The sequence below is a fragment of the Suncus etruscus genome, chromosome 7 (genome assembly GCF_024139225.1).
Source record: "Suncus etruscus isolate mSunEtr1 chromosome 7, mSunEtr1.pri.cur, whole genome shotgun sequence".
NCBI lineage: Eukaryota > Metazoa > Chordata > Mammalia > Eulipotyphla > Soricidae > Suncus > Suncus etruscus.
Genome location: NC_064854.1, coordinates 55,780,695 through 55,793,659, shown reverse-complemented (window position 1 = coordinate 55,793,659; position 12,965 = coordinate 55,780,695). Strand labels below are relative to the sequence as shown.

Below are 12,965 nucleotides of genomic sequence, written 5' to 3'. Positions count from 1 at the left end.
AGGGCCTCCCTTATTTATTTATTTATTTATTTATTTATTTATTTATTTATTTTGGTTTTTGGGTCACACCCTGCAGTGCTCAGGGGTTACTCCTGGCTCTACACTCAGAAATCTCCCCTGGCAGGCTCAGGGGACCATATGGGATGCCAGGATTCCATCCTTCTGCATGCAAGGCAAATGCTTTACCCCAGGCTATCTCTCCAGCCCCTCTCTTATTTATTATCCTCCCAAAAGCACCCCGTGCTCCTTGCCCTATTCCTCTCTCAGGCCCCAGCACAAGTTATTATCAAGCCTCCTGTACAGCTCAAGTCCTAGAGGCAAATTTTATTCTACTTGGAGTCAAAACAATCAAGATGGCTCCCATTGCACTACAGACAACATGGGTATGGGAAGGAACCCCAGGTCAGACCAGCACATCAAGGTCCTGCGGTAGTCTCCAGAGTCATCCATTTCAGTCGGAGTGTCACAGGCCCCAATATCAACTGCAGGGTATGACAGATCTGCGGTATCAGAGGAGAACAAAGTCAGAGGTGGAATGTTCTAGGGCAGATCTGGCCCAGTAAAGGGAAGGAAGGTGGAAGGTCCATCAGCACAATTGTCCCTCTACTGCCACAGGCTCTGAGACCACATATTTCAAGGCAGTTCCTGGTTAGGTTCCCTCTATCTCCCATTCATACCCATGTTAGGGATAGTCCCATTCTCAGTCACTGCCTCATATTCCTCAGAATCTTATTAACAATGAGATTAGATGCTAAATTGGATCATTTCTGTTCCCCGACCTCACTGTATCTCCCCTCAATATAAACACCAACACGTAAGCACATGCACACACACAAACACATGAATGCACGTGGACACATAAGCATCCAGAGGCACATACACGTCTGTGCCTGTACTACATGTGGCCACGTAGAAACACATGTACACGTATGCATGCACATATACACACACTTATGTATGAACACAGTGAGATGTGCCCATATACACATGAACACATACAATATGCTGCTCTTTCTAGATGCTTGCACTTAGCTGCATTGCTGAGCTGCTGTTTCTTGGCCTGTAGCCCAAAGGCCAAAAAGGCAGTTCTCTGGCAAGAGTCATCTGAGGCCCATGCTGGGAGAGGTCAGCATTGCTGAGTGGTCTAGAGGTTCTATGTGACTCCCCAGACCTGGGTTAGTACCCCATGGAACTGGAAAATGAACTCTGAGGCCTTATTTACAGATCAGTTTAAGGCTTTTTTGGCCCTGTATATGGAAAACCTCTTCACAGTCCATAATATGGTAGAAGTACAGGTTGGGGATAAACTGGGACAAATGTATATTTCAGTGTTTGGGGGACAATAATGGCTGATATGTGTTCATTGCACTCTTAGGTGCTTTTTGTTTGTTTTATTTTGAGCTATACTCAGCAGTGCTCAAGGCTGACTTCTAGCTCTGTGCCTGGGGATCACTCCTGGAAAAGCTCATGGGACTATATGGGATGCAGGGAATGGAAACCAGGTCTGCCACATGCAAGGCAAGCACCCTCCATTGTACTGTCTCTGAGACGGGTCTCAAACTCAGTTTACCTGGAGGCCGCAGGAGGCAAAGTCGGGGTGATCCTTGAGTGCAAAGTCAGTAGTAAACCTTGAACATTGGGAGGTATGACCCAAACAACTAAAACAAAACAAAACAAAAAAAGATTCCTCTAGGGCAGGGCCACAAAATGTTGTATGGAGGGCCGCAAATGGCCCGCGGGCTGCAAGTTTGAGACCCTGCCTAGACACACATGTCCATTTCTAAGTTCTTTCTATGGAACATTCCATTTAGCACATGAACTTGAGCACTCAGTGTATGGGAAGGCCCATGCAGTGAGCCCAGGTTTTAGTGGGCATGACCATGTTCATCCCAGTACCCACTGACTCTGAGGCTCCTTCACTGCAGCTTTGGAACAAAGCCAAGACATTCCAGACCCGCCATCCCTTGTTTAAAGTACATCCCTGTACTCTTCAGGAAAGAGTACAGGGGAAAAAATAATATACAAAGAGCTAAGTTGGCCAGAGAGATAGCATGGAGGTAAAACATTTGCCTTCATGCAGAAGGATGATGGTTCGAATCCTGGCATCTCATATGTCCCACTGAGCCTGCCAGGAGCGATTTCTGAGCATAGAGCCAGGAATAATCCCTGAGCTCTGCCAGGTTGACCCAAAAACCAAAAAAAAAAAAAAAAAAAAAAAAAAAGCTAAGTTGAGTTGAAGCAATAGCACAGCAGTAAAGCCTTACATGCAGCCAACACAGGATGGACTCCTGTTTGAATCCCGGCATCCCATAGGTCCCCCTGAGCCTGCCAGGAGCGATTTTCTGAGCACAAAGCCAGGAGTAACCACTGAGTGCTGCTGTTTGTGACCCACCCCCCCCCAAAAAAAAAAAAAAGCTAAGCAGGGCCGGGAGAGATAGCACAGCGGTGTTTGCCTTGCAAGCAGGCCAATCTAGGACCAAAGGTGGTTGGTTTGAATCCTGGTGTCCCATATGGTCCCCCGTGCCTGCCAGGAGCTATTTCTGAGCAGACAGCTGGAGTAACCCCTGAGCACCGCCGGGTATGGCCCAAAAACAAAAATAAATAAATAAATAAATAAATAAATAAATAAATAAATAAATAAATAAATAAATAAATAAATGCTAAGCAAAAGACTAGAAACAATATGGTCAAGCCCTTCATCAAGAGCCAAGGTGAGAGTGGGGGACCAATGGCTGTGCAGGGGTCGGCATGGACAGTCTCACCTCCTGCAGAAGGCTGCTCTTTTCTGTCCTCAGGGTCCACGCTTGGCCACCAGGGTGAAATCTGCCCTCATGATGCCAAAAGTGTCCGCCCTGAGAGAGAATACAGGGGGCCTCTGTGGGGTGGTGAAAAACAGGGGGTGCCCCAAGACTGCAGAGAGCAGTGGGAGACCACACATTGGCCATGAACCCCAGCTTTGTGTAGTTGACTGGTCGTGACTTGGGGTGAGCCCGGTCTCCCATCTCCAATCCATTCTAGCCTCACAGGAGTGCAGGGATTGGGATATGAGGTCTCCAGCCATGGGCACTGGGAGCAGGGGCTCACCTGACTCTGATTGAGACTCGGGGATGTTGTGCTGTTGTGTCGGGGAGCCCGGAGCTGTGTCTTTGCTGCCAATATTGCCCCCTTCCATGGTCACCGCTAAGAGAAAAACCGGGAGCTGTAGCGGTGACCACCCAACCTGAGGGGCCACGGCTGAGAGAACTCGGGGTAAGGAGTGAGGGGTAAGGGGGGAATTGGGATGTTTGGACAGGGTTCAGGGGTCATAGATGTTCACAGCATCTCGGAAGCCACCTGTGCTGGGCTCTGGGGGCACTGTGGGGCTCTGGGTGACCCTCTTAGACCATGTGCTGATGCTTTGGGGTTCAGCGAGAATCTCCAAGGTTCGTTCTTCAGTTCCTTGGGGTTCAGACCTGTGGGATAGGCTGAATGTGACCACCTGGGATCCCCTCCACCAAGTCACCGACTTATGGGGAGTCACTGCGTCCCTGGGGGGGGGGGGTCTCTGTGTCCCCACGGTTAGGTTTCCACCAGTGCTTTCTGGGGGCTGGTGCTGCCCATTGGGGGTTCAGGCCTTGTGGCTGGAGTGAGCCCAGATGAAGAGGTGCTGGACACAAAGCAGTCCCGTAGTCTTGAGCATTTCCTGGGGATCCCCTGGGGCTCGCTGGCTGTGGGGGGATTCTGTGGAACAGGTTCAAGAGCTAGTGCCTCTGACGTGGTCCCTAGGACAACAGAAGGAGCCACAATGACCTGAGGGTTCCATGCCCAGCACTGCATTCCAATGCTCGGAGTCCCCCCCTTTACCGATCCCAGCTGCTAAAAGCTGCCTTGACCGTGACCCCAGCACTCCCCTCGCCTCTTCCTTTTAGCCACCTCATTTTCCCAGGCCCTGACATTTCAACCATCCAGAAGCTAGGACATCCCAGTCTCTCCCTGCCTCTCCTTTTCATCCCCAGAAAGGGGTAAAGTTGGAGCATCTTGAGCAGGTCCCCACCAATCTGTGTTGCCAGGCTGAAGGAACTATCTCTTTGCCTCAGTTTCTCCTCAGAACTCTGGAAAAGTAAAATATGGGGGAAGGACAAAGGGGACCCCCCCCCACAAAAAAGAACAAATTTCAGGAGTTTCAGCGGCTGATAGGTGCCAGGAAATAGTCAAAAAGATCAGAGCATGTGGCCTCTAAGTTCATCCCTATACTCCATTCCAGGTGTCACAGGAGTGGCCCCAGGGCCCCCTAAACAGCCCTAAAGTGGAAATGCTAGAGAAGGCCCATTGCTTGTACCTAGGCTCATCCCAAGCCCCAACATCTCCCTCCCCTGCCCACAGATGATAGGACTAGAGGGGCTGGGTGGACTCTCAGACCCAGGTCCTGTCCTGTCTTATCCTCCCTCTCCCCAGGGCCTGTCTCAGCACTGAGAGATGAGGGTTGTTGGTCTAGAGACTCCTCCATCTTACTGGGACAGGGGTCATTCTATGACCCCCCTCTCCTGACCTACATGGTCTGGCCCTACAGGGATGGCTCCCAGGGTCCTCCCTCGACTTCCCAGAACAGAGAGGAAATTGATGTACTTGGCCTGGATGTTGTCTGTGCATCCGAGGAGAAGAGCAGGGGAGTTGCAGCAGAGGTCCGGTGCCCTATGTGAGGATCTGCAGGGAGACAGCACAGAGAGCTTGCATTGAAGGCTTGGGAAAAAAAAATTGAAGCTGAACTTAAGGGTAGCTATGCAAAGATTTTTCAGGGAGTTTCCAAGCCATATGCAGAATTTCTGGGGAAACTAATAGAGGCCGGGGCTGGAGCAGTGGCGCAGCAATAGGGTGTTTGCCTTGCACGCGACTGATCCAGGACGGACCTTGTTTGATCCCCGGTGTCCCATATGGTCATCCAAACCAGGAGTGATTTCTGAGTGAATAGCCAGGAGTAAACCCTGAGAGTATCACTGGGTGTAGCCCAAAAACCAAACAAGGAAAAAGAAACTAACAAAGGCAATCGGGAGGCAGATTAAAGACACAATAGCACAATAGATCCTGATAAAAATGTTAGCCTTTGAAAATGCCAATGAAAATTATCGGGCCATATTATGTCCCTTTAGAGAGAGAGATGATGTCATGGAATTTCTACATGCCTGTAGAAGTATTGGAATATACAGATCTCCCTCCCAGTCCACCCCCAATCCCTTTATCAACCTATGCCATTCAAATACAAACTCCAGGAAACCAGAACAGTTACAATTATCTGGTTAGAGGACATGGTGGACTCCGCCCAAGGATACTACCACCTGGACTCTGCCAGAGGAGTGGCAAAGAGTTCCATTGGGCTAGAGATTATTTCTTATCTTCTTATCATATTTCCAACATCCAGGGAAGGGGTCCAAAACCAGCCTCACAAGTTCAGGTCAGATGCTTTAATTGTGGCAAAAATGGGACATTTAAGTAGAGACTGCAGGTTGCGATCTGTTTCTATGCCCTCTGGCGGACCTGCCCCCTTGAAGCCATGACTCTTGAAGCCATGACATTCAGTCTCTGGAAACTGGGCCAGGGGCCAATCCCAGGCCCCACAAATCAGGGAGCTTTTTTTTTTTTTTATCAATAATTCAGCTTCCCAGTCCAGCCCTAGAAAACTCCACAGCATAAGCTCATGAAAACCTGCCACTTCGGGAAGCTGTGCCCTCGATTTACCCTGCCCTGAAGAATTAGCCATAATACCAGCTCAGTGCCCTTACAAGTTAAGATCTGGCATAACTGGGCCAATTCCTTAAGAAACTGTGGGTTTGATAATGGGGAGAAGCAGTCTGACTCTTTTTTTTGTTTTGTTTTTGTTTTTGGGCCACACCCAGCGGTGCTCAGGGGTTACTCCTGGCTATCTGCTCAGAAATAGCTCCTGGCAGGCATGGGGGACCATATGGGATTCGAACCAAACACCTTTGGTCCTGGATCAGCTGCTTGCAAGGCAAACACAGCTGTGCTATCTCTCCGGGCCGGGCCGCAGTCTGACTCTTAAAGGTATTTTTGTTCATCTGGGAATTATAGATTCTGACCACATGGGAGAAATAATAGTTCTTGTTTTTATGCCCACAGTTTGAACTTTTAAAAAAGGTGAAAACATAACTCAAATTTTTTTGGGTGTTTGGGCCACACCCATTTGACGCTCAGGGGTTACTCCTGGCTATGCGCTCAGAAATTGCTCCTGGCTTGGGGGGACGATATGGGATGCCGGGGGATCGAACCGCGGTTTGTCCTATGCTATCGATTGCAAGGCAGACACCTTACCTCTAACACCACCTCTTCAGTCCCATATTTTATTACTTCCTTATGGGTGAGTTTGGTCCCTTGATTCCCATTTCTTGAGCAAATTTTCTTGAGCAAACTGCTCAAGAAAGTAGATTCCAGGGACCAGAGAGATAGCATGGAGGTAAGAGAGATAGCATGGAGGTAAGGCGTTTGCCTTTCATGCAGAAGGATGGTGGTTCAAATCCCGGCATCCCATATGGTCCCCTGTGCCTGCCAGGGGTGATTTCTGAGCATAGAGCCAGGAGTAACCCCTGAGCACTGCTGGGTGTGACCCAAAAACCAAAAAAAAAAAAAGACAGAGAGAGAGAGGGAGGAAGGAAGGAAGGAAGGAAGGAAGGAAGGAAGGAAGGAAGGAAGGAAGGAAGGAAGGAAGGAAGGAAGGAAGGAAGGAAGGAAAGAGAAAGGGGGAAGTGAAGGAAAGGAAGAAGATTCCAGGGAAGGGAAGGGAGGGAGGGAGGGAGGGAGGGAGGGAGGAAGGAAGGAAGGAAGGAAGGAAGGAAGGAAGGAAGGAAGGAAGGAAGGAAGGAAGGAAGGAAGGAAGGAAGGAAGGAAGGAAGGAAGGAAGGAAGGAAGGAAGGAAGGAAGGAAGGAAGAAGGAAGGAAGGAGGAAGGAAGGAAGGAAGGAAGGAAGGAAGGAAGAAGATTCCAGGGAAGGGAGAGAAGGGAAGGGGGAAGGGAAGAGAAGGAAGAAGATTCCAGGGAAGGGGGAGGGGAGGGGAGGGGAGGGGAAGGGAAGGGGAGGGGAGGGGAGGGGAGGGGAGGGGAGGGGAGGGGAGGGAAGGGAAGGGAAGGGAAGGGAAGGGAAGGGAAGGGAAGGGAAGGGAAGGGAAGGGAAGGGAAGGGAAGGGAAGGGAAGAAGATTCCAGACCAGAGCAATAAAACAGCAGGGATACATACAGTCAACACAGGTTTTTTTGTTTGTTTGTTTTTTGGGCCACACCCAGTGACGCTCAGGGGTTACTCCTGGCTATGCACTCAGAAATCGCTCCTGGATTGGGGGACCATATGGGACACGGAGGATCGAACCTCAGTCCATCATAGCTAGTGCAGGCAAGGCAGACCCCTTACCTTTAGCACCACCGCCGGCCCCCCCGAACACAGGTTTGATCCCCAGCATCCCCTATGGTCCCCTGAGCCTGCCAAGAGTAATTTCTGAGCAGGAATAACTGCTGAGGAGAGCCAGGAGTAATCCTGAGAGCCATCGGGTGTGGCCCAAAAACAAAGCAAAAACGATTTATGGTTGCAAGAGCTGAGGGATTGAGCAGAGTGATAAGAATGTGCTAGAATCTTGTACAGCTGATCCTTGGATAGCTCAGTGGGTGTGCCACAGTCTACAATCTGCTCACAGCATAGGGTCGAATTGAATTCACTCAAAGATCTTTTCAAAAAGAGTGGAGGAATGTAGGTCCCCAGATAGGAAACATCCTCTCCAAAATAGGGGCTAAGACATCCACTTTACATGTGGCCAATCCAGGACCCGGCTTCCCACGGGGTCCCTGAAGCACCACCAGGAGTAATTCCTGCGTGCAGAGCCTGGAGTAACCCCTGAGCATTGCCAGGTGTGACCCCCCCCCCAAAAAAAAAAAAGAACTCAAAAACCCTGAGTGACCATCCCCTTTGAACCCATGTGTCTGTGGGGACCACACAGTGTCAGGTCACTGTCCTGGGCCCATGGAACCACAGCTGGGGTAGTGGGTTCCTCCAGACCTGCTCATCCTTGGACCCACTTGGGGAGATGAAGACACCCACCTATGCTGGTTTAGGAATCCCCCCACTACTGGTCCCTTACCATCCAGCACCCCAGAGCTTCATTCCATCATCTAAGTCCCCCACACAGAGAAGCAAGCTTCCCATCCCTCCTTAGCCCAGCCCCAGGGGTGTCCACGCACCGTAGAAGCAGATGAAGGGCTGGCGAACAGAGCAGCTGGCTACATAGACACGAGGTGTGTAACTCTGGAAGACACCAAGCCCTGCACAAAGGCCAACCCCCATCTTGGGCACCTTCAGCCAGGCAGGGACTCCATCCCCCAAGTCACTAGACCATTTCAGGGCCCCTGTGGCTGCGCTGAAGTAGAGGCCTATCCAGGCTTCCTGGTTGTTGGTGGTGAGGACGCGCAGCTCGTTCACATCGGCCTCACTCACGGCCTGCAGGTCCGCCAGGTCTGAGCTTTCTCGGCGACAGAAGTGCAGCGCCTCCATCCACGTCTGCAGCCTCTCGAAGCGCAGGAAGGTTCGTCCTCCAAGCTGCACCTCGGCTGGGAAAGGAGGAGGACACTGTTTGGGGGGACACAATCTCAGGGGTGCCAGGGCAAGGGAGTGGAAAGAGAAGGGGAGTGAAACGAGGGGTAAAATGGGTATCTCTCCCTCCTCCATTTTGAGGTGCCACTGGCCATGCAGCCATGTGTAGCAGACCTTACATGGGGGTCTGGGGAGCCACTTGTCCTGGAGCACTGCTGTGAGTGCTCCAGTAGGAAACGCTGCTTTGTGTGGATTGCCACAGGGCAGGCACACATCCCCAGTAGCACATCAGGGCTCAGATCCTTGGGGCCAGGAGAGTTGGGAGGACACATGTCTGGCATCAGAGGCCTGTGACCTGAGCAGTTTGTCTCCTCAACCTCTCTCCAAGAGAGAGGGGCAAGTGGCACTGATTCCAGGGACCTGGCTCGGAAGTGGCCCTGTTTGTTGAAGTGGGTGTCACCTCTTCCTATTCAAATCGGCACACAGCTCACCCACACCCATCCAGCACTCATCGCGCCCTTCTGTGGCCCATCTAATGGAGTATCTCAGGCCCTCATTCATCTGACCGAGAAAAAGGTATCTCCCATCTGCATTGGAGCAGCCATGCTGACACAACCCCAAAATACAGAGGGATGTCCCCGAGCCACAGAAATGGGGACCTCAGGAGCTCTATGGGGGTCCTGGGACAGAGGGTACTGCCTGGCACAGGAATGTGCCTACCTGACTTTGGAGCTGTGGTAGGCGGCCTGGTAGTGAGACGATGTCCCACCTTCTCATCTGAGACAAAGCACATGAGCAGAGCAGGCAGGTGTGTAGGGGCCACCTCTGCTCACCCAACAGCCCAGAGAAGTTGCAGGGGGTTGTGGGGCAGCACTGGCTTCTCTCCACACGCACCATAGTAGCAGATGAAGGGTTTCTGCTTGGTGCAGGTCTCAGCGCCCAGTGTAGCTATGCCCAGCATGGAGTAGAGGGTGGCACAGATGCCCGCCTCAAATGGGGGCACCTGTTTCCAACCAAGGCTGCTGAAGTTGGAGCCACTGGACCAGGCAAGCTGCTGCGTGGCCGTGTCGAAGAAGAGGCCAATCCAGGCACTGGTACTGCTGGTGACGCTGTAGAGGTCCTTAATGCTCTGCGCACTCGTCATGCTCTCCAGGTCAGCCAGGTCTGTGAGGTGTAGTTGGCAGAAGCGCAGGGCTTCGGGCCAGCTCAGCTCCTCGTCCACGCGCACGAAGGTCTTGCCATTGCTTATCAGCTTCAGGGCTGTGATGAGAGGCATGGGCACCCCAACACCTACCTACCTACCAGCCCTGTTTCCGCTCTTCCCTCTACTCTCTGCCCCCACCAGCTGCCCAGTGGCACACAGTGTCTCGAGCTTTTGCACTTGCTTCTCCTCTGGCCAGAAGAACAGGCTGCACCCCCAGTCCATCCTATCCCCACTCCCCAGCCCAGACTACCCTTCTAGTGAACACAACGTTATTTGGGGGCCACACCTGGTGAAACTCAGGGTTTACTCCTGGCTCTGTGCTCAAGGATCACCCCTGGCAGGGCTTGGGGCCCCTGTGGGGTGCTAGGAATAGATCATAGATTGGGAGTGTGCAAGGGAAGCACCCTCCCTGCTGTGCTATCACTTGAAGTCTATTTTGTTTGTTTTGTTTTGGGGTCACACTTAGCAGTCCTCAAGAGTGACTCCTGAAAGGGCCGGAGAGATAGCACAGTGGTAGGGTACACAGCCGACCCAGGACAAACGGTGGTTCAAATCCCAGCATCTCATATGGTCCTCCAAGCCAGCCAAAAGTGATTTCTGAGCGCAGAGCCAGGAGGAACCTGAGTGCTGCTGGGTGTGACCTCCCCCCCCCCCCAAAAAAAAAGAGTAACTCCTGGAGGGCTGAGGACCTTATAGGATGCTGAGGATTGAAGCCAGGTCAGCTACATACAAACCTCCTCCCCACTGTGCTATTGCTCTGGTCCCTCCAAATCTAGTCTAAAGTGCTCTGGTAGAGAATTCTTAGTGAGGAGGAAGTGCAACCAGGATCCCCTTACCGGGGCCGAGTCTATTGCTAGAGCCAGGGAGGGCAGATACAATGCAGAAGGCCCAATCCATGTCATACACTCATTGAGCCTCCCCCCAGTTCCCTCTCTGACACCCTACGTGACCCCCAAGCACCTCCAGGTGTGACCTATTACCCCCAGCTCCAAGGTCCTGAGCCATGGGCCATATATCTCTGGAAGTAGCCCCAGCCTCCCTCCACATGGCTTGGGAGCACCTCCAAGAAATGCATGGAGGGCCCGGAGAGATAGCATAGCGGCGTTTGCCTTGCAAGCAGCCGATCCAGGACCGGGTGTCCCATATGGTCCCCCATGCCTGCCAGGAGCGATTTCTGAGCAGACAGCCAGGAGTAACCCCTGAGCATCGCCGGGTGTGGCCCAAAAACCAAAAGAAAAAAAAATAAATGCATGGAAAGAAGTTTGCACCCCAGACTCACAGTCTGATGCCCCCTGGTGGCCCCAGGGGGCTGTGGGAGGGGGGAGCCAGGATCCCTTCCTGTGCCCAGATGGGGAGAGATGAGGGGCTTGGAGCCCCAAACTTGGGACTCCCAGGCCATAAGGATGCTGGAGGCCCAAGATGGGGACAGGAGGAAAGAGGAGGGCAAGGGGGAGAAGGGCGGAGGTGGGCAGGGTGCTGTGTAGGAGTTCAGGTGATTCAAGTGGAGCTGTGACTTCTGTACTCACCGGTCTGCAGAATGCTGGAGTCAAAGAACTGCAGCGTCCCTGGTGGGAGGGGACAGGAAGTGTCCTACTTGGTGCTAGGGAGCTAAGGGGCCTTTGTCCAATTGTAGCCCCCACCACCAGGGGTGCTGTGTGTGTGTCCATAAGGAGCAGGTGACAGTCCATCCCGACACCCTCAGACTAACCTACTTGTCCCCACTTCTCAGCCACACACAGGACTCTGTGTGCACCCTCAGCCTCTGCTGCTTAGCTCCATGCCACCAGCAAATTTCACTACTGTGGCCACTGCTGTATCTTGAACCTTCCAGAATCTTTAGGAACTATCCCAACAAGCCCCTTGGTTCAACCCACACCCTGTGCCATAGTTAGGGGACCTTTCCTGGCAGACGGCCCCCCTTTTCCTGGAACTGCCTCCCTGTTGTAGTGGCCCTCCATTCAGTCACTCCTGTTTTACCTTTTATTTTGTTTGGGGCCACACCTGGCTGTGTTCAAAGCTTACTCCTGGCTCTGCACTCAGGAGTCACTCCTGGCAGTATTTGGGGGACCAATTGGGATGCTGGGGATGGAACCCAGGTAGGACACATGCAAGGCAAGCATCTTCCCCACTATCTGACTCTCCAGCTCCCATTCACTCCTGGATCCACCCTACACCTTATGTTCACTCTGCATTCCTACTTGGAGAAAATGAAGCCTGAGGCAGGAGCCAAGAGGTCGGGGCACCTGTGTGATGGCAACAGAAGGCCCACACAACCTGCTTGCTTGGAGGCACCAAGCAAACCCAAGGACTCAGCCCCTTTCACCAGGACCCCATCTGCAACAGCCCTGTGGATGCATTCACCCCTTTCACGGTCTCCCCTGTTGTGGTCCCTCCTCCAACCTCAGCTCAAGGATCCTCGTCCCCTTACCAGACATGCAGAGGAGCAGAAACAGCCCCTGGCACCACATTCTGCAGACTCCTCAACACAGCTCCTCACTCCCTGCCTCAGCCTGGCCTAAAGGGCAGATTTTACTAAGCAAATGGGGGTGGAGGTGGGGGTTCCGCCTAAACCAGCTGGCAAGGAGGAAGCACCAGCGATTCAACAAAGATAGGGACACAGAAGAAAGGAGAGCAGAGGGGCCAGGAGAAGGTTCTAGAAGTGGCCAGACATGTTGGACAATTGTCCTGCTCATCCCAGACACCATGGCCTTGGCCGTGAAGAGGCAACCGGTCATGCCATCTGGGCAGTGGTGTTACTGACATCCTGGCTGGCCTGTGTCCCTTCATGTAGGGCAGTGTTTCTCAAATAGTGGGGCACGCCCCCCAGGGGGGGCACATTTGACCTCGGCAAACACTGTCATAACAAGCTAAGCCCCGTGTTTTATGTCTCTGGAGCAGACAGTTGCTGTGTCCTGCTTCAAACCCCACTTTGTTTGCAAAACATGCTCATTGTAGCCATTAATCCAGACATCACCTCTGATTAAAAAATCAGCTCAGGGCCGGGAGAGATAGCACAGCGGCGTTTGCCTTGCAAGCAGCCGATCCAGGATCAAAGGTGGTTGGTTCGAATCCCGGTGTCCCGTATGGTCCCCAGTGCCTGCCAGGAGCGATTTCTGAGCAGACAGCCAGGAGTAACCCCTGAGCACTGCTGGGTGTGGCCCAAAAACCAAAAAAAAAAAAATCAGCTCAAATTATTTTA

At 52.4% G+C, this 12,965-nt stretch overlaps 1 protein-coding gene across 1 annotated transcript in view; it reads left to right on the top strand.

Moving 5' to 3' along the window:
* Positions 1 to 12,965, top strand: part of RALGPS2 (Ral GEF with PH domain and SH3 binding motif 2) — a 443,748-nt gene that overhangs the window by 256,534 nt on the left and 174,249 nt on the right. The window lies entirely within an intron of this gene.